Genomic DNA, 26,794 nt, shown 5'->3' on the forward strand with positions numbered 1-26,794 from the left:
GTGTCCATGACCCACAATGGGTCTGCGACCCTATGTTTGGGAAACACTGATCCTCCAGACAAACAGAGCTCTCAGCATGCATTGTGAATCTGGACACCAGACCAGTTCCGCCCATATGGATGGACCAGAATGACCGTCGTGGTTCTCAACATTGTGTACGGTGATCACCACGGCTCAAAATGGACACTTATAGGCCTGTAACTCTGAGTGTGTACAAATGGGCCCATATGGGTCCATTTGGTTCCATTTGTACTGGGGTCCCACTTAAAAAAAAGTTATCAGATGGGGTCCATGGCCTAATGCACATGAAACGTAGGGTCCTTGAAATTAAAAAGGTTAATAGGTAATAGTGAAAATAGCAGATCTATAAAGCTCACAATGTGTGACATTGTGATGCGAGGTAAATCATAATCAGTAGACCTATTTGATCCCGTGGGGGAAATTCAGTTTTCAGCTTCGCCCAGCATGATTGCTGCCCAAGTGGTCAGACTTGAGCGCAGTTGGGGAGCAGTTGAGTTTCTTGCTCGGAGACACCTCGAAACATTGCCGGGGCCCGAACCTGGGGCCGACTGCTTACAGACAGGCTTAGTATCTACTTATTCTGCTATGACTTCCCATGTAATGTGACATTATAAATCTGCTATTTTCACTACTTCAAATAGGGCTTAAGTAGGTTAATACATAATGTATCCTACTTTTTCTATTCCTAGACATGTAGTGGTTGTTACAATATTTGTCTTTGAAATGTTTAGTGGAGTGAAAATATAGCATAAGTAGGCCTATTCAAAAATACAAATACAAATAAGTGAAGTACATATACATACTCCAAACATGTACTCAAGTAAATGTACGCCTACTTCAATTGTAACTGCCCACCACTGCTGCATATGGTTGCAAATGCCAACCGTCCCTTGAAATAAGGAATCGTCCCTTATTTGCAAACTAAAAGACATGTCCATTATTGAACTGATAAGAGACAAACTTTGTTCCTTTTTTAATTTTTTTTATCAATCAATGACGCACATCTTACAAGTTCAAACAGCTCTTCTACATAATATAATACCAGGTTGTTAATATCATACACTGTACAGTGAGATTCTATCTTTTTCTGGACCTCTGGACACTCACCTGGGTGTCCCCTATTTATTTGAATATAGGTAATTGGCAACCCTAGCTGCTTAATCATTTGACATTATTAATCCCTATTACACAAGAAGAGATATTGTGCTGCAAAAATGTTGATGTAAATATTACATACCGTAATATGCAAGAGAAATAAGAAAGCAGCTCTATGAAAACAAGCCCCAAAGAAGCCACTATAGGCCATATGAGCACTTTAAACCTATATGCATCTGCTTTTAAACAAATCTTGAAAAAAAAAAAGCTAAACATTTTGAATATCTTCCCCCTTTTAGATGGGGGGGGGGGGGGGCTCCCGGCTCCCGGCTCCGTGGACAAATGCATTCATTTGGGGGTCCTTGAGATGAAAATGTTTCATAACCACCACTGGTTTAAACAACATTAGGAAACAAGCCCAAATAAGCAACTACATTTTACAAACAAGCCCAAAAAAACAACCCGCAACAGATACAGGATAGGTGGGCACTAGGGTCATCTGGGCACCTCCATGTAAAATTGGCTATTTTGTCCAAAATGTTAAACAAAATAGAATATTTGAAAAATGATCTTAAGTAATGTCAAGTATGCATGCATGGTACATGACATCATCAGACCTAATTGCCCAGATGTCCCTAGTGCCCCGTATCTCTCCCCCAACAACCAATAATATACAAGCAACTTTACAGAAAAAACAAGCCCAAAGTCACTTATAATACAAAGCAGACATGTTTCAACACTGAACATACATGTATTATATAATGAATACAAATATTATAGCAAAAAAGCGCTGAGTGTTTGAAAGATTTTGGTTTGGTCCAATCAGAATGCAGCTGGCTGTTTGTGGCGGGCCGGGCGGGTGGCATTTTCAAACGCTGTGACGCTCGAGCGGTCAGTCAAACGTACAAGCCCATAGTAACGTTATTGCCTTAGTTCTGGTTGTTTGGTGCAAGACGTGACGCGGTTCCAAAATGAAAGGTAGAAACCCGCCACGGAAGAAGTTTAATTTCATTAAAATTATTCCTTTTCATTTCAACATGTTCTTTCAAAAACAGGAAGGAATTGGATGGAGACCATGGGAGTCTCAATTTGAGTCGTGCAAGCAAGGCGTTGTGGCTTCAGGCTGAGTGTCGGACTTTACAAGGAAGAAGACATCAATGGTAAGAAACGTTGACTTTTGTCTGCTGGTTTTGCTTTATGCTGGTTATAATATATAATTGGAATATTTTTAGACCTTTTTCATGGCAGCTACATAGACATAAAACAACACAGGAACACACAGGTGTTGCTAATGATACTAATTAACAGTAGGCTATCAGCAGTGCCTCTGAACGTGAATGGAAGCAAATAATTATTTGGCTATCATTAGCACACATAGCAGCCTGTTTACACTTGCTCAGTGGTTCTTCTCACCAGTTACCACTGTACTATAAATAGAACCAAATGGACCCTTACAGCTACGGGTTCATTTGATTCCACTTGTAAGCTCTCATGACTTACATGTAACTTACAGACATGTAAGCTAGGGTCCATTTGGAACCCTCCTCATGGAACCCTGAGGGTCACTGGACCCCACTTTGATAACCACTGCACTAGCCTATTGCTACTTGTAAATAAAGGTATGTTACCTGACATCTGACAGTGGCACAATGACGTTTTTTGGCACTATAGCATTATAACATTAAGACAACATGCTTAGTTTTAGTTGACCACTGGGGAGCGCTGTTCCTGTTGCATTATGTGCATTGTGTGTGTTGTATTGATAGTGTGTGTGTTGTATTGATTGTGTGTGTGTGTGTGTGTGTGTGTGTGTGTGTGTGTGTGTGTGTGTGTGTGTGTGTGTGTGTGTGTGTGTGTGTGTGTGTGTGTGTGAGTGTGAGAGTGAGTGAGTGTTATAACTAACAGTGTGTGTTGTATTGATTAGTGTGTGTGTTATTGGTAACAGTGAGTGTGTGATGTGTTGTGTTGTATGTATTGATTATGTGTATTATTGATAACTAGCAGTGTGTGTGTAGTATTGATGTGTGTGTGTGTATTATTGGGAAGTAGCAGTGTGTGTTGTATTGATTTGTGTGACTGTGTTATTGGTAAGTAGCAGTGATGTAGTGCTCAATCTGCTCATTGATTCAGTAAATATAGCTATTAATTCAAGTTCTTCTTGTCAGTGGTAGGAGAGCACCTGTAATCATCATCACCTTTATGTCAATGGGTTATGTTTATTCAATATCCTTTTTGCCACACAGTAACATCCTCTGCTCTAATTTAACTCTGAAAGTGTACAGATATAACCAAATGGACTCATTTGAGTCCATTTCTTAGAGTGTGAACCACAGAGGCTGGCTTGCAAGGCTATACTTGTTGTCACAAAACAAATGGTTAAATTAATTTAGAGTGAGGATTTTAGGGCACTTTTTAGGCACCAGTTTAGTACCACTTACACACCACACTACCCACTTCATTGTAGTGGAAACCACTTTTTTTCTTTGTTAAATAATATTTTTGCTCCCGTTTTAGGATTATTACGGTCATTTCCGGGTCGTGCGCCCCAATTATTAGTTACGTTAACGTTTGGGCTGGGATGCTTTCCAGCAGTGGCGTAAATGACACAGGGTTGCTGGGTTAAAACAGTGAAACGAGAGAGCTTGTAGATCGGTTGTTTTCGGTTAATAGTTATTTTAAGATGAAAGAGTGTTTGAAGTGGTCAATCTAGCAATATAATAGAGACACACGACCGGAAGCGGAAGGCCTACAAATTCACGCCCATTTTTGACACAGCGCTGCTACTCGGGGTCCGTTAGAACGATGAACTGCAGCTCTCAATGCAATCTCTATGAGAGGCATTGTAAAATACCGTAATTTCACTGGTTAACTACTGAGGCTGTAGCGATTTTTTTTGTGTTCTAATAAACTGTCCCATTTGTTTAATTTGTCCTTTTTAACGTCCCATATCTGTCATCTCGATATACTACCCACAATATACTATAATATACTCCATCAGTATGTCAAAACCGCTAGCATCGGAGATCTAGAGTTTAAGTGGTCGCATGGTATATACGTCATGGACGGATCCCTTGAGGTTTTCAATACCCAGAAAACTGGCGAAAGTGGCCGTTTTCAAGATGTTTTGGTCATTATCTCTGGAACAGAAGGTCCAATCTGCTCAGTTCAAAGCTTGTTGGATGCGTGACTTTGAGGACATTAGGCACACATTGACACCTTTTCGGGTTATTTGTTTTTTTTAGGGGAGGCGAGATCTTAGTTGGGCAGGCGACCACCTGTCCTCTCTCTACAGTGGGTACGCCACTGGTCGCCGCTCGGCGCTCGTAAAGACAGTGATGTCACTGAAATGTGACAACTTGTCTGTCTGCCGTCTCGACTCTGCTGTGTTAACATTATGGGTAACTCGTTAAAGTGGTAAATTAAATGTGAAACACATCAACTATTAAGAAAACAAGATGATATGTTGACAAAGACACTCCATACATTTGGAAATATATTTTTATTTAAATCAATATCGTCTTCAGTTAATGCAGGATCATTTTAAAAGTAGGCTAATTCTCATATTCTCTCATAGAGATTGCATTGAGAGCTGCAGTTCATCGTTCTAACGGACCCCGAGTAGCGGCGCTGTGTCAAAAGTGGGCGTGAATTTGTAGGCCTTCCGCTTCCGGCCGTGTGTCTCTATAGATAAAGGAGTGTTTGAATTGGTCAAACTATAGAATACATGTTCAGAAGCATCTTCCATAAACCCTAATGGTCACGCATAATTCATAAAAAAAAAGAAAAAAGGTTAAAGCCTCAATCTGTGATTTCTTAGTACAGTACGTACAGTTTTGAACAATATTAACAAAACACAATCCTTCATAATTCTACATAACTGTTTAGGAAACAGAGAGTGCTATTGTTGGGAGAGCTCCTTTCACGCTGTTTCACAAATCCCAGATTGGGACTCGCGTGTTTGTTATAGTTTTTGCCATATATTTGAGTCTATTCCAGTAGTTACTTTTTGCATGGCCTAGTGATTAGTCTTCCCCTTTTCATCAACGTTTTTAAAAAATCTGATTGTTTAAAAATGCTAAAATGTTTGGGCATATGGACTGTGCCCAGTAGGCCCAGTGTTTTCCCTGTTCAAATAAGTTTGAAGCAATCAATCAATAAATGAATTAATCAGTCAAACAAACAATCAATCAATCAGTTTATGTTGATTGTGAAATAAGAAGCAGCATCACTGCTGCTAGAAGTGGTTATTATATAATAATATTACGTTTTAAAGGAGTAGCAAGTAACTAGTAAGTTATTACTCAAGTCTTCCTGAGGTACTTGCTCAACACTAACCGTATGGCTCAATTATACAGTCTAACAAATGATACAGAACATGAAAACAGGATGTTTTTAAACCCCAAATTCAGGGGCCTTCTGCATCAAGCATGTCAGAGAAGAGAGTATGACTGCTGATCTAGAATCCTATCATTCCTTATAATCAGTGGTGTAAAGTAACTAAGTACATTTACTCAAGTACTGTACTTAAGTTGAGGAATTTTTACTTTACTGGAGTATTTCTCATTTTCGATACTTCTACTTCTACTCCACTACATCTCAGAGGGAAATTTTGTACTTTTACTCCGCTACAATTATTGGAAAAACTTTAGTTACTAGTTACTTAAGCCCTATTGTATACCTAGGCTATTTGAAAATAGCCGATCTACAAGATCTACAAGCATTGTGAGCTTGTAGATCTGCTATTTTCAAACATTTTAGTACTTTTACTTTTGGTACCTTAAGTATATTTTGATGCCAATACCTTTGTACTTTTACTCAAGTAACATGCCTTTTATTGTACTTCTACATTGTGGTATTGATACTTTTACTTAGTAAAAAAATGTCCGTACTTTTTCCACCACTGCTTATAAGGAAATGTAAAACAGGTCACATGATGCCATGTGTGATTATGGACAGTGAGTGACAGACAGTGTGGCAACATCAGGGTGCTATTATGCCTGATTTATGGGCTACTTAAGTTTCTATACTAATACTATACACGTCTCGCACTGAAAATAGCCGTTCTACAAGCTCATAACATGTCGCAGTGTGATGCGTTGTGAGCGGCTATGTTCGATTCTAGACACTGGCTCGAGCAAATATAAATAAGGCTTTAAAGGACAACTTTGTTTTTTTTACAACCAAGGTTTATATTTTAGCTTGTAATTAAAGTAAATAACATATGACTGTTCTTTTTTTTTCATTTACTGCTTTCTATAGTTTTAGCAATTTTCACTTTTTTTTAGTGGGCGGACAGAATGCCCCCGCCCACTGCGAAAAAGATCACGAAAATTGCTAAAACTGTAGAAAGCAGTAAATGTAAACATTTTAACACTCATCTTTTATTTACTTTAATTACAATCTAAAACATAAACCTTGGTTGTAAAAAAAACAAAGTTGTCCTTTGGTCTTCAGTGTGTGTTGGTGGGATGTGAGCCAAAAATGTCTGTGCATGGCCCTTTCTAGAAGGATCTGGTTATAAGCAAAACAAACTGTACACAGTCCTTACACTGTGTGTACATTCTCTATCTCTTATCAGTATGTATGTTGTGAAAGAAATGCACTCTCACACACACACGCACACACACACACACACACACACACACACACACACACACACACACACACACACACACACACACACACACACACACACACACACACACACACACACACACACACACACACACACACACACACACACACACAGTTGCAATAGTTTGTTGACTTTGTTCATCAAATGTAGCAAACAATGCAGTGGAATGCTTGCTTTCAGCTGTCAACAATGTGGACAGTAAATGCCAGTATGTTAATTTAATATGGAATTATATTCTATATTAATTTAGCACCTATTATCAGTAACAGGTGGCAGTTTAATACAGCAACATTGGATGTTTTAGTTGTTCACTGCTACATTAACTGTTTTGTACCACATGGGGGTGCTCTTGTCTAACAAGTGGAAGTGTACTGAAAGAGTACTGAAGTGGCTCGCATAGTCCTCATATAAATTATATTGAGCTACTAGACAAATATTACAATAATATTGTGCTTATTACCTTTTCAACTTTACCACACGCGCGCAAATACACACACACACACACACACACACACACACACACACACACACACACACACACACACACACACACACACACACAGGTGTTTGACATTCATGCAAACCAAATGAAATTAATGGAACTAATCGTGATGCTGTAATTAAGATTACAGCATTTAACCTGGCTTCTGCTAATGATATACAAATGACTTATCTTCTATTGAACACTACAGGATTAATCTATGTCTATGCATGCACGCGCAGGCACACACACACACACACACACACACACACACACACACACACACACACACACACACACACACACACACACACACACACACACACACACACACACACACACACACACACACACACACACATTTGTGGAAGTGTGGGGTGGCTAAGTCATGTGCCTTGCAAAATAATCAGTGTACATTGTTCTCGTCTTTTAAGTTAGACGTCTTGACATGTTGTCACTTACTGCAGTGTTTCCCAAACTATGTGGTTTAGTCATCATATAGATTGTGTGTGCAGATTGTAGATGTTTGAGATCTGATGATGAATACAGTGTATGTGTTCTTTAGGATATTATATCACATTGAATCACATATCTCACACAAAGCTTGGCAATACATCAATATTATATTGATGTTGATATACGAGATAGAGAAGGGATTTTGGATATAAAATCTCATGATATGGCATAAAAGTTACGTTTTCCTGGTTTTAAAGGCTGTATTGCAGTAAATTAATGTCATTTCATGAACTTCTAGCTGTTCTATTATTTGTCTTTACCCACCTAGTTATTATATAGTCTTTGCTGATGATTATTTTCAAACATATTATATTTTGTGAAAGCGCCAATAGTCATTACCACAATATAATAGTCACAATATTGCTATCCTTGCTATTGTTCGGAGTTGGTCTTATTTACCGCCACTCTAACTTTCTCGCCAAGAGGCTTAAAGTCAAAAGTAATAATGAGTGACAATGTTATCAGCTCAAGCAGGTTAATTCTGAGTTACAATAGAGGCACCTCTCAATGTGATATCAGGCATCTAACACACCTCATGGGCTACAGGTATAGGAACAACATGATGTACAACCTGCAACCCTGAATTTAACAGCACAGAATCTTGTTAGAAAGACCTACTGTTTCCAGCACTTAAACCCTATAGCCTTACTTAGTTGACCAGATTCCCAAGGGCTTTATACTAGGCTCCCTCCTGTTTTTGCAGCTATTTTCATTGAAGAACATTGCTGATCTACAAGCGTGTTGATCAGCTATTTTCGCCAAATATTAGCCCCAGAATAGGGATGCTACTAGGGTTATTAAGCATACAGCAGTCTATCATACTGTAACAAATCAATTATTCATGTCACTAGGCTGCTTTGTTTGTCCTCCTCAATATAAAATTAAAAGGTGTGCGTGGGTCTGCCTGCATTTGTGCACGCATGTGTTTCTCCAGTGTGTGTGTGTGTGTGTGTGTGTGTGTGTGTGTGTGTGTGTGTGTGTGTGTGTGTGTGTGTGTGTGTGTGTGTGTGTGTGTGTGTGTGTGTGTGTGTGTGTGTGTGTGTGTGTGTGTGTGTGTGTGTGTGTGTGTGTAGGGGGTACACGAACACCAGGTGGTGGTGCTAGAGGGCTAGAAATCCAATGAAGCCTGCCTGCTTTTCCGCTTGCCCGCCTCCACACTGCAGATATGTCAAAAAACGAGTTCAATAAATAAACAACATCAGTGTTCATTCATTTATAGCTTGACAGTTTTGTCCGTTCCTCCCTGTGCATTCACAACGGAGAACCCTGCCAAAAGAATCATGCGTGGCATCATGACTCAAACGCACGCACGCACGCACGCACGCACGCACGCACGCACGCACGCACGCACGCACGCACGCACGCACACACACACACACACACACACACACACACACACAAACACTTTTTACTTCCGATGAGCACTTTTCCGGTTATGGGGTGTTATATATGAGGGGGCATTATATACATATTGCCCTTATTGTCCTGATTTTTTGAAGATGAAGTTAGGGGGAAAATGTCCTCACACTGCAGTAAACGTCTCTGTGTTAATGTATCCATTTTTAACTCTTAAGTGGCCATTTGGTAACATTTGTACATGCTCAGAGTTAACCGCAGAAGCCCTATATTACTTTGTTGTTCGACAAATATTGAAAATAGTCAATCTACAAGCTCACAATGCATTTGATTGGAAAGTGTTGTGAGCTTTATTTATGTATTCATTTATTTGGGTCTGTTTGCCTGTTGGAACATTTCTTAAAAGTTTAGAAATGTCTTGCATTTTTTTTCCTGATAATTGATATTTTTAGAATTGCTTTTAGAATGATTTGTTTTTGTAACTATTTTTGTTTAAAATTTTAGATTATCTTTGACATTTAAATTGTTTGTATTATCTATAATGACATGCCCAAAATAGGGACACCAGGCTCAAAGTGGTTGAATTAACACTGGGAATGCTCCTCTGCAGCATTGAGAACTGTGTGGGTCCGTCCCTACGGCCGGGCATTATCTGTCCGCTTCCACACTGCAGTTGTGTGGCTTGGAGCCAGCTGTTCTTGTGCCGGTGTCCAGGCATGCAGAATGGACTACAATGGATGATACATGTCTTTTTGTTTCACGCTGCCTCCCACACTGGTTTAAATAAATGGTGTCCGGCGTTGTTTTTGTCATTGGGAGTTTGGCCAAATGTCTGAATATGCAGTATACACCTGTTCCAGGCGTTTGGCATTTTGGCCTTGGCTGGGAATAATAAATGGTGTGCGCTTACAAAAAGAAAAAAAGGGATTGGTTGTTTCTATGGACGGACTCGCTTTGTTGGTTCTTTCCATTTTTTTAAAAGACGACCCCCCGCCCCCCCCTTACCCGTGCAATGAGCCCCAGTTTAGGAGCCCTGTGGAAATGGAGTTGGAAACAAATTTACTTTAATTGCTAATTTGAACTGACAGCAAATGCATGCAGGCGCAAATGTAAAGCATCATTATCTCATTTGTTCAAATCAGCCTCTTTTGAAAATGGCAAAAATAATTAACGACTCATTATGAGGTGGTAAATCAGAGCAGTGTAAAAAGAAAATATGACGACCAGACGTCCCAGTTTGGCCGGGACTGCCCCGGTTTCAAGCTGGGTGTCCCGAGCACAAATGTCTCTAAAACACAAAAATGACCCAATTTTCAACATTCACCAATCACCACCAATTTGTCCTGGTTGTCGCCACAATTAAAATAGCACTTGTTTTGAGTGCTTTCTGTTGAAAGGTGCAGTCACTAGGTGTGCTAAGTGATAAAACAATTGTCCCCCTGATGAAAACACAAGTCGCAAAAAAAAGAAGAAGCAAAACAATGTAAAATAAATTGTCAAAAGTAGCGAAAACTACACGTTCTACAAGCTCACAACTTGTAGATCAACTATTGTTGCTATTTTTGGAATCGGATTTAAGTTTATGGGTCCCGGTTTGGGTTTTAGAAAATGTGGTCATCCTATGCAGAATGTGAGTGCAGTCTGTTTCACTCATACAGTAACAGTACAAACATTTACACCTAAAGCCTAGTCCAGACCAAAGATTCACTGCCAGACATGACCCGCTTTAAGCCCGATTTATACTTTGTCTCACGGCGGTGTCACACACCGAAAATAGTAGATCTACACCACCGGCAGACATTAAGCATTAGAACTTTGCGGAGAACACTGCAGCAGCGATCTGAATTACCTCTAAATGCTCCCCAGTACAATGTACCTAAGTACCAATGTCTTTACAGCATATACTGTATGTACTGTACCCTGGGTCCCACAGAGCATTAGGGTGTCAAGTGTTTTGGTCAAGGGCACCTCCTCTGTAGTTGTCAAGGGAGAGGAAAGAATCACTTATTTATCCCCCCCCCCATTCCAGATTTTCTCAGCCATTTTTTTTTTTTTTATTAAACCGCTTTCTACAAAGCTCATGTTTATAGTAGCACAATATGAACATATTTCATACAATAATACAGTAATTTCATGTTAGACTATAATGTTATGAGGCTCTATAAATGCTTATAGTGATTCATAAGTGGTTCTAAACTGCTATTACAGTGTTTTATAAACACAGGGTTCATGGAAAGTGTTAAAACCCGCTTCTCTTACTTTGAACGTAGCGAACACTGGCCCTTAGGCTGGCGCTGTCCTCATGCTTGCACTTATCTTTTCCCAAAAGGAGGAGTGTGTGTGTGTGTGTGTGTGTGTGTGTGTGTGTGTGTGTGTGTGTGTGTGTGTGTGTGTGTGTGTGTGTGTGTGTGTGTGTGTGTGTGTGTGTGTGTGTGTGTGTGTGTGTGTGTGTGTGTGTGTGGTTGAAATGAGCCTATTACTCATATTTCTCTATTAATTTAGCTTCATCTTTCCCTGTGGCCTTCCTCCCAGCTTTGTTCAGCCAGCCCACTGCCCAGCAGATGTTTAGCTTGGTCCCGCTACTTGTCAGAAGCACTTAGCGCCATTTCTTGATCTGTCTGCACGCTCCGCTTGCAGACGCCTGCATGCCGAAACAAACACACCACACACGCACACAAAAGTGTAAAGGAAAAAAAGGATAGTAATGTAAAACAATAGCATGCGTAAACACATATCCATACACACACACACAATGCAACACACAGACGTAATGCAACCAAAACAAATGCAGTTGTGCTACGGACACATGTCGTTCCAGGACGTGCCCCAGACACCCTTCATTTAAATTGCATACAGATTAAACCAGAACCATGCTTGGAAACAATTTGTATGCCGTTTTTTTTCGAATTGGAATATATTTCAGAGAGCATTACTCTCCGAGCATAATTTACATAAGTGATGCAATGATGACCATTAAAGGGCCACGCCCCCTGCCGCTGTTTTCGTGGCTAATTTATCATCACAAGGCATGGCGTTAATGGGACCACAGCTCAGCCTATTTATCGCCATTGGGGAATGAAAGCGACATGCGGCGGGTGAGGGGTTAATTAGAAACAACTGAGGGGTCAGAGGTTGCGCGCGCGCGTGCTTGTGTGTGTGTGTGTGTGTGTGTGTGTGTGTGTATGTGTGTGTGTGCGCGTGTGTGTGCGTGTGTGTGTGTGTGTGTGTGTGAGGGCGATCATGAGGGGGTCGGGCCCTGTGGTTAATAGGGGGCGGTTTGTAACGAGGGAGGGTCTTCGGGAGAAGATTTATCCGTGGGCTGTGACACCGGGGACAAATAGCGCTGATAGGTGAAGGCCCCTCCGTATAGCGGACACGCAGCGTGATGGATAGGCCGAGAGAGAGAGAGGGAGGGAGAGAGAGAGAGAGAGAGAGAGAGAGAGAGAGAGAGGGGTAAGAGATAGAGAGAGAGGCAGAGAGAGAATATGGTACCATACCACTGTCACTTATTTGAATGATTCCCTCGTTGATACCCAGCAAGGGCCCATACGTCCCCCCCTCTCTCTTATCTGAATCTCTCCTCTCTCTGCTCCTCTCACAGTGCTCTCAGCGGTATCTTCCCAGCCTCTCATATATGTCGACTGATAAGGAGAGGAGAGGAGGGCCCTCTGCTGACAGTGGCTCCCCCCCTCCACCTCCACACCCCCCCGCCCCCAAATTAATTTACAAGCAACGGTTGCGTTTTATGGGCTGATAGAACGGTCTTCATACAATGTAGAAGGACAGGGAGCCCGCGCTATCTTAGTAATTACACAAGCAGACTTCTTTTTCTTTCTCTTTTTTCTCCTCTGTCTCATCCCCCTTTCTCTCCTCTCTTAATCACTCCTCTTTTTCTGGCTCCTCTATATCTCGCGCTCGCTTTCTCTCTCTGTCTCCACCCTCTCCCTCCTCGCTTTCTCTCTGTTAATCCATTAAGACCAGAAACGCCCCTTGAGTCATTTTAAGATTTATTTGGCTATTAAAAAATAGCAGATATACAAGTTAAAAAAATACATGTAATACATATCATTTTGGGGGTCCTTTGACATGGAAGAAGTTTGAGCACCACTGATATAGCAACCAAACAACAAAAAATATATGTATTTGGCCGTGGACCCCATCTCAAAACATTTTGTTCCAGGGACCCCCAGAAGCAAAGATTTGAGTTAAAATCTTTCGCTTTAAAAGAAAAATTTAAGATTTGCACACATTTTCAAAATGTTTCATCTATTTTTCATCTACTTCAGATCTACTGATCTGCTATTTTTGAATAGCCAAATACATCTCAAAATGACACGGATGCGTTCCGGGTCTTAATGGGTTAATATGCTTATATGTGATTGCAGGACCTCGAGAGGTAACATAACAATAACTCTCTGTGAGTACGGCAATGAAGAAATCAAGGCGTGTTTGTTTCAGGGGAGTCGACGTCTCTCCAGCATTTTCATAATTGCGTATCTGAGATTATGATTTTATTACCCTTGTCTCTTCAGGGCTTCCTCCGTGGCGTAATGCTAAGCATAGTGTAGTGAGAAACCAGCGACAGCCTGAAGAATCATCCTTGAAACCGTCCACTGAGATGTCACAGCTAACATTTTAATCTTATTGAATTGCTCACTAATATTTTAATTACTTTAAACATGAACAAGGTGTCCAACCCTTTTCAGCAAAACGAGGAGCTTCTGTCCTCAATAGAAAACCTACATTTGATTTCCTCTGTGACTTTTTTAATTAAAAATGTAATGAGTCTTCATTAATAAATGACGATAATATACAAATCCATCTTTTAACCACTTCTTAAGCCCTATATACTTTGTTGACCGGAGTCCCCCAGTGCTACTAGGCCAACTTTTTCTTTTTCTGTACACTAAATCTTCTCCCTAGAAAAGCGATGCTAGGGTTCATGTGGTTAAATTAACAAACGTTTATGCTCAGTAGTTTGTTTTCTAAAGTAGATCATAAAGCTATTGTCTTCTCCCGTTACATTCAACACTTGCGATTCGCCAGCTTAGGGCCTAACAGGCTTATATGCCACGCTATACAACACATAGAAGTGGATTAAGGAAGTCAGTTTCCCGGTTTATGTAGCCTTTAGTTAGCGCCGCTGCAAGCGATTTATATGGAGGCTCAGGCTTGTATTGTGGGGAGGTATTAGGCAGTGCATGTTTTAGCCCACATGCTTCAAGGTCTCCCTACAATTCCTGTATGGTAAGGAGACATTAGACCAAGACGATGGGAGCTAAGCCAGCGGTCATGGTCGGCATACATACTTAAATACATACCAATGTACCACAATGTAGAAATACTCTGTTACACAAGTAAAAGTCCATTGAAAAGTGTACTTGAATAAAAGTACAAAAGCATTGGCATTAAAATATACTTCCGGTACGGTACCAAACATATAGAATGGCCCATTTCACAATCATGTTGGACTGTAATTAGTAATGCATTAATGTGTTAATAAGTAAAATGTACACCTTTCCTCTGAGATGTTGTAGAGTGAAAGTAGTATAAAGTATAACACATGGAAATACTCAAGCAAAGTAAAAGTACCTCAAAATTGTACTTCTGTACAGTACTTAAGTATGAGAATATTGTAGGTGTAGGTGCCAGGAGAAGACAATTTATTGCAGGAAATGAAATGGATTGAAAAACACAAGACAAGTAAGGCAAGTTTATTTGTATGGCTCATTTCAAGGCAATTCAATGGGCTGTACACAAAACATGAAGCAAAAGAAACACATTATAAAAGGAATTTGTGCAGGAGTGTCTGCAGGAGTGCAGACTAATATATATATATATATATATTTAAATCTCAATGAAAGGCAGCAGCAAACAGGTTTTTAGCTGTGATTTAAAAGAACTGGAGTTGCAGCACACATGCAGTTTTTTGGGAGTTTGTTCCAAATGTGTGGTGCTGATAAAAACTGAACGCTGCTTCTCCACGCTTAGTTTTGATTCTAGAGACAGGAAGCAGACCTTCCAGATGACCTGAGAGGTCGGATGGTTCATGATATTGCAGAGACTGTACTTTGACAAGATGGCCTTTCATTCCTAATCGACTAATGGAAAGTTGTCAAACTTTAAGGAACAATGAAATCAAACTAATCGATTATAAATGATAATAGATCATTTATTTTCCAAAATACCAAAAATGTTCGTGCAACTATGTTGTACATTTTACAACCAAATATAAGATAGTGGTTAATAAGACGAATAAGAAGAATAAAATCTATTAAAAAAATGTCATGGTTATTTAAGACATTTGAATAAATAGATTACTTCTCGATTATTCGATTAATCTAAAAAGTAATTCATAGAATAATCGCTGTGAAGATAATGGATAGTTGCAGACCTACAAACTGTTTATAAAAAGATGCTAGTAACCAACCAGTGAGGAACACATAATCCTTAGAGCCACGCAGCGCTCATAATGCCACCATGTTGATATGCTCAACATTCTAAAAAATGATCTGGCGTACAATCAAAAACTCCTTAGCAACAACTGTGGGCTATGACTGCGGAGCCAACATGGCTGCACCAGAAAACCGCACAAGTGGCAAAGTTCCCCCCCTGGTTATGCAATGGCCAAGTTCTGCCTATATCCATCTACGGCCTTTTGCAAAAGATAAAATAAAATAAATTAAGTGGAGATGGAGATGTGCGAATCCAAAGGTGAAAACTCCATTAGTCTTGAGTCAGCCATGCAGTCATACAGACCCTAGTGCCAGACAGCTCTGTAAATCAAACCTCTGTTTGCCTGGCTTCACGGAAGAGCACAATACAAGTAGTGTCTGTGTACCGGGTATTAGACCCTACACACACACACACACACACACACACACACACACACACACACACACACACACACACACACACACACACACACACACACACACACACTTGGGGCCTGGGTGGTATGGAGTGAGACCAGCTTGAACTAACTACTGACATGTGCACCTGTCAGCCATGGGCCACTGAATGTGTGTGTGTGCATGTATTTGTGTACAGAAGCGTATGTATGTGCATCTGCAAGTGTGTTACAATAGCTTCTCCAGCTTGACTCTTCAGTAGTGTAAGTATCGCTCAACATATTTACATTCCTCATTCACCATGTAGCATCGTGACAGTTTGTCACTGTTATTGCTTGATAACAAACAGTTGGTATTCTGTTGTGTTATTGAAAGTGTGACGTTTACCGTATGTCCTTATACCGTATAATTTGCCACTTTTTTTGCCTTTGTGAATTGAAATGGAGCCCACCTAAATTTAAATACATGAAATTAAACTATACTGTTAGTTATATGTGGGAGAATAATCATTTTAATAATAACTATATATATATATATATATATATATATATATATATATATATATATATATATATATATATATATATATATACATACATACATACACACACACACACACACACACACACACACACACACACACACACACACACACACACACACACACACACACACACACACACACACACACACACACACACACACACACACTGTATACTGTAACACAGACGGATCATAATAATACATATTATCCACCTAATCTGCATTGTTTAAATCTCTGCATCTTTTCCCATGATGGCTTCTGCTGTTCTAGCTGGCAGTCTTACAGGAACACAATCTTAATATTGGAGACAAACACACACACACACACACACACACACACACACACACACACACACACACACACACACACACACACACACACACACACACACACACACACACACACACACACACACACGGAGGGTTGTAAAGTAAATGGATTTGGAGTGTGTCCTCCCATCCTAATCCGTTGGCCAGTTAAAGACTGACTGAGACCTAGCAGGTGCTAGACACTTGTCTGTGGAATGCAGAGAGCCAGACCTCCCACCAGGACGGACACACACACGCACACACGCACACACGCACACACGCACACACACACCCTCTCGCTCTCTCTCTTTCTCTGTCAAATATGGAGTGTGCATTCAACTCAGAGTAAAAAAACTGAGTGTAAAGATTGACCCACTGTTTAACTCTCAGAGAGTGAACCCTGACATCCCTATATTTTTGCATACATTTTGAAGGGTTTTCAGACATTTTCAAAGGTTTTAAATGTCAAAAAAAAGAAACAAGCTCGTAGATCGGTTATTACTGTAGTGGTTAAATTAACAGTAATAGTGTGTTTGTATGCATACTGTATATTCATGCGTGTGGGTTTTAAGTAAATCTGTGTTTAGTTACCGTGCAGAGGTTGCACACGTCAGTTCATGCTTGTTGGCAGCAGTGGCTCAGGAGGTAGAGCGGCCGCTTGGGCAATCGGAAGGTTCCCGGTTCAATCTCTGGCTCCCCCTGACTTAGTGTCAAAGCGTCCTTGAGCAAGACACTGAACCTCAAACTGCTCCCGGTGAGCAGTTACTCAAGTACTCAAGTACATGAGTATTTCCAATGTTCTGTACTTGTACTTCTACTCCACTACATCTCAGAGGCAAGTATTGTACTTTTACTCCACTACATTTATTTGAAAACTCCAGTTCAGCCCTATTTTATACATAGGCTATTTGAAAATAGCCGATCTACAAGCTCACAACGACGCGCTGTGAGCTTGTAGATCTGCTATTTTCAAACTTTTTAGTACTTTTAGGTACTTTAAGTACATTTTGATACCAATACTTTTGTACTTTTACTCAAGTACATTTTTAATTCCGGACTTTTACTTGTAACAGAGTACTCCTACATTTACTTAAGTAAAACATTTGAGTAGTTTTTCCACCACTGCCAGTGGGCGCCCACAGGTTGAGAATCGCCGCTCTAAATGGTTCAAAGGGATCTCTTAGCCATTTCCCCTCCTACATCCCGGAAAAGCTATTAGAATCCTGCAGGTCAACCTTCTTATTGCAGTCAGGTTTAAACCCCCCTCCTCCCCCCCCCTCAAAAGCATTAATTTGGGCTTCAACATTATCAGCGTATTAACACACAGGCTTAAATGAGCGTGAATCAGCAGAAAAATGCTCAGCATACACGGCTAATGTAGATTAATGCTACCTGCCTGCCTCTTGGCCGCGGCTACGGCACGCAATTAAGAACAATAATCTCCTTTGATGGTGCGCTCTCTTAGCAGGCTAATAAGCTCAACGGCTGTCACTGCTCCAAATAAAAGATAATGGGGAAAGTTTGTTTAGGAGGAGGGGGTGGGGGGAGGGGGGTGTAGCGTGTGTGTGTGTGTTTATTGTAAGACAATGTAGCTTGTGTTGTAATTCACTACTTTATGTTTGTGTGTGACTGTGTGGTGTGATGTATACCGTAAGTGCAGGTGTGCATGCAATCATTGATACATACATGCTGTGTATGCAAGACTACCCCGTTAACACACCTGCACACGTGTGTGTGTGTGTGTGTGTGTGTGTGTGTGTGTGTGTGTGTGTGTGTGTGTGTGTGTGTGTGTGTGTGTGTGTGTGTGTGTGTGTGTGTGTGTGTGTGTGTGTGTGTGTGTGTGTGTGTGTGTGTGCGCGCGCGCGCGCGCGAGGTTAAGGTGAGCTTGGTTAAGTTTTGTTAGGTTTGGGGACCAAAAGTTTCCTGGTTCGCTCGCTGGCTCCTCCTGACTTTGTGCCGAAGTGCACTTGAGCAAGACAATGAACCCCTAACTGCTCCCTAGCAAGTTAATGCCTCGGTTTCTCCACTGTCTGTGTGTGAATGGGTCTGTGAATAGGTGAAAGTAATGCTCATTGTATGCTATTTTTACCATGTCCCAAATAAGGGGATTGTATTATTAAATTATAGATTTGTTTTTTAAATAATTGATTAAATCAATCTGTTAGCTTAACTGTCACACTCCTAATGCTCACAATGCACCGCAATGTGCTGTGAGCCTTTATACTGCTCACCTGCGCTATTTCATTTATTTTAAGTTATTCAGGCTTTTCTTTTCTTTTCTTTATTGATAGTCTTAAGCTGGCCTTACACTACAGGAGTCACACACACACACACACACACACACACACTGAGACATACACAAGGGGCCTGTTGCCTGATTTATGCTTCGTCTTACCACAGTAAATTGCGTCAGAGCCGATCTCCAAGCTCACAAGACGTCTCATCCGCGGCACTTGTGGTCTTCGCATTATGTTATCCGCTCGACACCTTTGTGAGATGAAACATAAACCAGGCTTGAGCTTGCTGTGCAGTGGCATGGCACAGAGAGACTTCCCTTGCAACATTTTGCAAAATCAATGTACTTAAGAACTATGAAGGGTGGATAGCCTTGGATCAAGACTAGGCTTATCATAGATGTATTTTATCGATTTTGAGAAACGCTTTTTTATATGAATGTCAAAATCAATGAAATGCATCTACGATAGTCTTGATCCAAGACTAAAGGGTGCACGTTGTGCGACCAACATGAAAGGTGGGTGGAGCATAAAATGATCAGCATTGACCATAATATTGCAGCAGCAACTACAATAAGATCATCATTTATCTACTTGATCATGCAGGGGTGTCACTTGCTAAAAAGAACATATTGCTACAGTATGCATCTCGACCTTGTTCAACTTTGTATGAACGGCTGATTGTGTAGGTAGGTAGGCTAGTAACGTAATAACTAATAAGCTTAATCTTTTTGTTAACTGTGTCACGTTTCATACATAAATGAAGGAATGACTGGTGAAATTATATGATGTCATCACCAGTCAGTCAAGATTGTGTGTGCGTGTGTGTTTGTGTGTGTGTGTGAGAGTGCTTGAGCGGCCCCCATCCCTTGTGTCAGAACAGCGGCCGTCTTTCTCTCGGCCTCCCGCTGCGCTGTTCCATACAGTAGCATCCAGATAAATATCAAATGTTTGAAAATGGTCAGGCGGCCCCGACCCCTGGGGGACCCTGGTCAACTAAGTGTATAGGGTTTAAGGTGTAATACAATGACAACTTTGAGTCTACAATGTACACTTTTGATTCATACAATATCACATGAAAAAAAGGTTATATTTCATAACTATATCTACGAATTTGCAGACAAATAACAATGTCAACCATACGCCCTAAGAATAGAAATAATAAGTACATAAACATTTATTTGTCAGTGTTTTACCCACATGGGCTTTCTTAACTGTCTCATCATCACCATCATTATTATCATCATCACCATCATCAAGATGATATCACAGGGCGTTGGCAATGGCGTCGGGCAGGGCCCGCTCTGTTTTTGTTGTCGCCCGGTGCTTGGTGGGAGGCTAAACAAATCCACTTTTAATAAGGAGCTTGTAGCTCCTAATCCTCGCCCGCCAGCAGGTGAGGGCCAACATATGGGGCGAGACGACAGAACACACACACACACACACACACACACACACACACACACACACACACACACACACACACACACACACACACACACACACCGCAGCTGTCGCTTGTTTTCTGAGGCGAGACCGGAGCCAACAAGAACTCTGTGGGTCTGTGGGAGCCCGGCCAAAACTGGAAGGGAAGGAGAGAGAGAGAGAGATTGAGAAAGAGAGAGAGAGATGGGGAGAGAGAGAGAGAGAGACATGATGGTGGGAGGGAATGAGAGAGAGGGAAGGTTGACAGAGAGGGAGAAGGAGGGGACAGAGACGGGGGACAAGGAGATAGGCAGCAAGAAGGAGAGATAGATTGAATCACATTTAAGACGATGGAAACGGAAGGGGCTTGGCCAAAGCAAGGAAGGAAGGAAGCTGTTAAAGTATCCTATCTTCTCTCCTAGTCTCTCTCTCTCTCTCTCTCTCTCTCTCTCTCTCTCTCTCTCTCTCTCTCTCTCTCTCTCTCTCGCTCTCAATTTCTCGCTCTCAATTTCTCTCCAATCCTCACTTGTTTGATGCCACCATTACTTGCTCTTTAATACATGACAATGTTTCACAGTGTGCCACTGTGAATGGCTCTTGTAATCCAACGGAGAAAAGAAAAAAACAGTAATAACACAATATTTTTTACCGTGCGGGGAGCCACGCGGCGTGCTCTCACCTCGACTAATTTGCCCCTGTGCTGTTTTGTAAACGTAATGTGTTTGACGAGTAGGGGCTCGTTCATGGTTACTTTGCTCTTGTGTGCCGGGCGATAATGTTTTCAGTGAGCAAAAATCAATTTCTCCCCTGACTGATCTGGTCACACACACGCACGCAAGCACGCACGTGCACACACACACACACACACACACACACACACACACACACACACACACACACACACACACACACACAGGTTCATGAAGACACACGTGTGTACACACACGTACAAACTCACACACACATATACACCAGCACACATGTAAGCTTTCTCTCACACTCACACAAACATGCATGCATCTGTACAGGTAATGAATGCAGACTGCAAGACATGCATGTCCATAAACACCACATATGCACGCACACATGCACGCACGCTCACAAGTCTAGCTCACAGAAAAACTCACATGCACTTGCACACAAATAAACTGTGTTGTGTATATTATTTACACATGCACACGTTCTCCCAGGTTGGCAGCCAAGCATGTTTCATGAGTACAGAGTGTATGTACATGTGTGTGAGTGTTTCTTAATCCATTAAGATCGGGAACGCATCTGTATGTCATTTTAAGATTTCTTTGGGCTATTCAAAAATAGCAGATCAACAAGCTCAAAGTGCCATGAACTTGATGTGCTATTTTTTTTTTAATCTTGGAAACATTTGGGCAAATCTTTGAATATATGTGTTTTAAAGTGATTTTTTTAAACTCCGATCTGTGCTTCCCCCCAGAAGTCCCAACATATTTTGAGATGGGGGTCCGCGGTCAAACACATATCATTTTGGGGGTCCTTGACATGGAAAAGTTGGAGCACCACTGATATAGCAACATACCATTTTTAGACATGTATTTGGCTGCGGACCCATCTCAAAATGTGTTGTTCCAGGGACCCCCCTGAAGGAAATATTTGAGTTTGACTTTATATATATATATTCAAAGATTTGCACAAATTTTTCATAAAATCTTTCAAAAAATAGCAGATCTACAAGCTCGTAGTGTGGCTATTTTTGATGCGTTCCCGGATTGAGTGGGCTAAACCGTGTTTGCCCAATCATCACCCTACAGCCTCTGTACAGTAACACATAGGCACACTACACCTCTCTAATACCTCACCTTCTATATCTGCTTTCTCTCTGTATTTCTCTCTCCTTTCCTCCTCAATTTTTCCATCTTCTCCCTCTCTATCTTTTCCTCTCCTCTCCTCTCTCTGTTTTCTATTCTATTCCTGCTCTCCATTCCCCCCTCGCCTCCTCCCTCCTTTGGTATTGCTCTCTCTCCGCATTCTTTTCTCTTTCTGCTCTCACTATCGCTCTCTCTACGCTTAACTTTTTTTTGTGTCTTCTGTGCATCTCTCTCTCTCTCTCTCTCTCTCTCTCTCTCTCTCTCTCTCTCTCTCTCTCTCTCTCTCTCTCTCTCTCTCTCTCTCCGTTCTCACAACCCATTTCTTTCTGCCACTCGCAGAAGGAAGAAGTGTGACAAATGGTGGTTAGCATGGAATCATGGCAGAGTGAAGTGGATAGAGCCCCCCCCCCCCGCCCTCACTCCCCTTCCTTCTCCCTCTCTCCCCTCCCTCCCTCCCCTTGGTTGTAATGTCCTGACACACTGTTAAATCAGAGGCTCTTTTTCTGGGCCATCCATCACCGGCTCCGAGGCGACCCGCGGCCCGGCAGCATCTCTGCCCAAGCACCGCCTTATTGATTACTCTGTGTAACTGCAAGTGTCTGATTCAGAGGCTGTGTGTGTGTGTGTGTGTGTGTGTGTGTGTGTGTGAGTGTGTGTGTGTGTGTGTGTGTGTGTGTGTGTGTGTGTGTGTGTGTGTGTGTGTGTGTGTGTGTGTGTGTGTGTGTGTGTGTGTGTGTGTGTGTACTTCTTTCTATATTTGCGAGGACGATTTAGCTGGTCGCCACTTTTCCAAGGAGCTCTCTTTAATTAATTGTATTTAATTGCACATTTTCAAATAGTAACTCGACAACATGGAAACTTGGAAAGGGAGTGGCTCACCATCAAAGCATTAATTGTTTAAACTAGACCATACCCGGTCGGCGCAGCGCATCCGTGGGGGGATATGCGCACATGATCTGGCAACCCGGGAGGCAGTTCGTCCCATAGCTGGGCAGCCCCGTAACCATGGCGACAGTGTTTGACACAAAAACGCTAATAAGAAGCTGAGATTTGATGAGATTGAAAAACGGGCTTCACAGTTGCGTTCAGATGGTAATGGTCAATGGCTGTGTGCAAAATCAGAGCAATTGGTCCAGCCAGTGAGGAGAACCGGGTATCTTCACTCACGTACTCACCACTACTACAGAGGTTACTAGAATTATAGTAGGATAGTAGGATAGTAGGATAAAGGTTGATGATGAGGATAAAGGTTGATAAAATGTATCATTAGTTAATAATAACTAAGTATTACTTAGTTATTATATAATCATCAGCATTACTGATGATTACTGTATGTATGTTTGTGAAAGCACCTATTCCCCACATTATCATCAGGTATTGAGGTATTTGATCCACAAATATCATGATATATCATGATTTTGTCTATATCACCCAGCCCGTAGGTTGTGTATGACCGTAGTCAATTTGAATCAATCGGTGGTCCTCACAAGTACAGTATTAACTTGTGTTGTGTGTGTGTGTGTGCGTGCGTGCGTGTGCGTGTGCGTGTGCATGTGTGTGCGCGCGCGCGTGCCCCGAAATCACCCCCACCCTCCACCTTTGATGGATTTTAATGGTGAACTATTGATTTCTGTCGGGCTCCAAGGTGCGAGGAGCAGAGCAAGCCGTGCAGCGGCCATTTGTTGGGTAATACCGGACACTCTGCTTTCACCGCTCACTATTCATCACTCTGGCACGGAGAGGAAAAACCTGGAGTGAGGTAGAGAGAGAGAGAGAGAGAGAGAGAGAGAGAGAGAGGAATACAAGTGAGCATGGAGAAAGAGAAAGAGAAGCAGACTCTGAGGGGGATGGACAGAAACTGTGTTGTTATTGAGTTGGGGAAAGAGAGAGGGGCTGCAGAAAAACAGCCCCTTAGAGGAAGTAATCACACCGGAAGTCATTTCTCTCTCTCTCTCTCTCTCTCTCTCTCTCTCTCTCTCTCTCTCTCTCTCTCTCTCTCTCTCTCTCTCTCTCTATGAAAGTGAGACTTGACAATGAGCATCTTTAGTTTAAAAAATAAAAAGAAAGTGTGTAATATCCCTTCATGTATCTATCGCCCTCGCTCCCTGTGCCTCCCTCCCTCCATCTCGCTCTCTCTCTGTTTCATTTAAAGTTAATCTGTTGCATTGCAATTCAATGCTCTCTCTCATCTCTATCTCTTTCCCCCTCACTACCCCACCGCATTTCTCTTTATCCTCCTCTCTCTCTCTCTCTCTCTCTCTCTCTCTCTCTCTCTCTCTCTCTCTCTCTCTCTCTCTCTCTCTCTCTCTCTCTCTCCCTCTCCCTATGTTCACCTGTGATAACACGGCCGGGTGCTTAATAGGAACCCATCAATCACAATAAGGGTTCCAATTTTGTTCGCCCGGTGTCTCTGTGTCTCCCGGCTCTCCTGTTTAAGAGGCTCATAATAGCGCTGATAACATAGTTCCATAGAAGCCCCCTGATCCTCACTCTCAGGGACACTCCCCCCACCAACTACCCCCCACCCCCCCCCCCTCCAGCACCACCACCATCCTCCACCACCTCCTCCAAGAGCCTCTCCTCCTCTCCTACCCTGGGATTGCACCACAGCTGCAAAGTCAGCATCTCTTTTATGGAAATTAATGGAGAATCTGACAAGATATGGGGGGGTGAGAGAGAGAGAGAGAGAGAGAGGGGGGGGGGGGTAGTGTGGGGCTGGGGATGCAGGGGGGAGAGGGGGAGATAGTGTGAGCGGGGTGAGAGAGAGAGAGGGAGGGAGAGGGAGAGGGAGAGAGCGAGGTTTTGGGCGTTAGACTGCTAGCTTGTCAGTGCTTACGTACACAGACGTGGAGAAGGAAAAATGGCTGATTTGGTTTTGATTATCTGGCTTTACCTAATGATTTTTGCTCCACCGCCCGGCTCGATTATACACTCGCAGGGAAGAGGCACCAATATGGAGTCTCCCTGTGTGTGTGTGTGTGTGTGTGTGTGTGCGTGCGCGTGTGTGTGTGCATGCGCGTGTGCGCGTGTAGCAGATGTGTGTTCAGGGATGATGAGGACCCAGGGTATCAGCCTGATGCAGGTACAAGATGTAATACAGTACATAGGAAAAGCACTATGGCACACTCAGCAGTACCGCTGTAAAAACCATCAGATTACTACAGCACTCACTGTACTCTACTTTGCATCTGTTAATTGTATAGCAACAACAAAAAAAAGCTACATTTCGCATGTCAGCCTTTAAAGGATTGTATATGCAACGACAACGCCGGATGAAACATAGTTTACTGGATGAGTTTTAGGTGCAGTTCAACTGGGCTGTGTTAATGTATGAAGCTAATTAATTCCAGAGGGTCATTTTTATGCAAATGTAAATAAGGGGAAATGACAAGCGCCTAAAACTCCTCTTTTTCATCGTCGTCCAAAATCTGGAAGCAGTCGTTCACATTATGAGATGAGAGAACTCATTTACATAAATTGGAATGCACAAATGGTCAGCCACGCTAATGTAGCCTACAGTACGCCCGAGGCAGTGTTTTGTGAAGTCTATTGATTCACTTAGGCTATACTCCCTCATGTGACGTCGTCGCACACCAAAAATAGCAGATCTACAAGGTCACAATGTGTCACAATGCATTGTGAGCTTGTAGATCTGCTATTTTTTTCTGGTATACTGCAGTGGGGACGTTCACCTGCCATGTTGCGGTGCTCTGGCAACACATTCAGAACATCTGCTGTTCAATATAGAATGAACAGAACAAAATATAATAATTTGTGATAGTACTAAACCAGACCAGAAGATATAATAGTTACACAACCAAACAACGCCACCGGTGTCACATGGGAGCAATCTGTTCATGTATTTCAATAACTACAGTGTTCTGAAAACATACAGGTAGTCAGATGATTACACTGCATGGTGGTTGGTGTAGTTTACTGTCATCTCCCCAGCTTTCTAAGTATGTCAACAAATAAGCAGAACAAGTAAGTTGTTTGTCATCACATGATAATAACGTGTTTATTCGCTGTTTCACCTGAAAATAGAGGTGCAGTCGCTTGAAAGGGATTGTGGGTGTTTGGTTAGAGCGGCCAGAAGGGGGCGCAAAACCCCTGGTTTAGTGTCACTGAAGGTTAGCTGAAGGCCTACAACACTGCAAACCCCTGAGTCTCAGTTTAACTCAGTGGATCCATATGGGTCCATTTTGCAGTGTACACCCCTGCTGCGAGGCCCTCAGTCTGACTCACTCACAGCTGTAAAGAAGGGAACATTTTAGGGAACTACCCCCACATTAATGTCCTTGAGGGTTTTATGATATCTACTCATTTCAGCTGACTGTCACCGGGGATTCAAATATTGGAAGAATCATTGCGGTTTGGTAATGGTTGTTTTTTTAAAGCTTTCATGCTTTCTGTTAAAGCATTCTGATTACTGGGGGGGTAATTAGACAGTTATTTATTGATGATAATTTAAGTATTGTAATCAGTTG

The 26,794-nt window shown here is 41.9% G+C and overlaps 1 long non-coding RNA gene across 1 annotated transcript in view; it reads left to right on the top strand.

Moving 5' to 3' along the window:
- Positions 1 to 5,957: 5,957 nt before the first annotated feature.
- The window catches only part of LOC311040379, a 263,298-nt gene continuing 242,461 nt past the window's right edge, over positions 5,958 to 26,794 (top strand). Inside the window, exon 1 of the long non-coding RNA XR_014600265.1 lies at positions 5,958 to 6,001. This is a non-coding gene — a long non-coding RNA (uncharacterized lncRNA). The remainder of the gene's footprint in view (positions 6,002 to 26,794) is intronic.

This window comes from Gymnoscopelus microlampas (assembly GCF_963454915.1).
Source record: "Gymnoscopelus microlampas genome assembly, chromosome: 24".
NCBI lineage: Eukaryota > Metazoa > Chordata > Actinopteri > Myctophiformes > Myctophidae > Gymnoscopelus > Gymnoscopelus microlampas.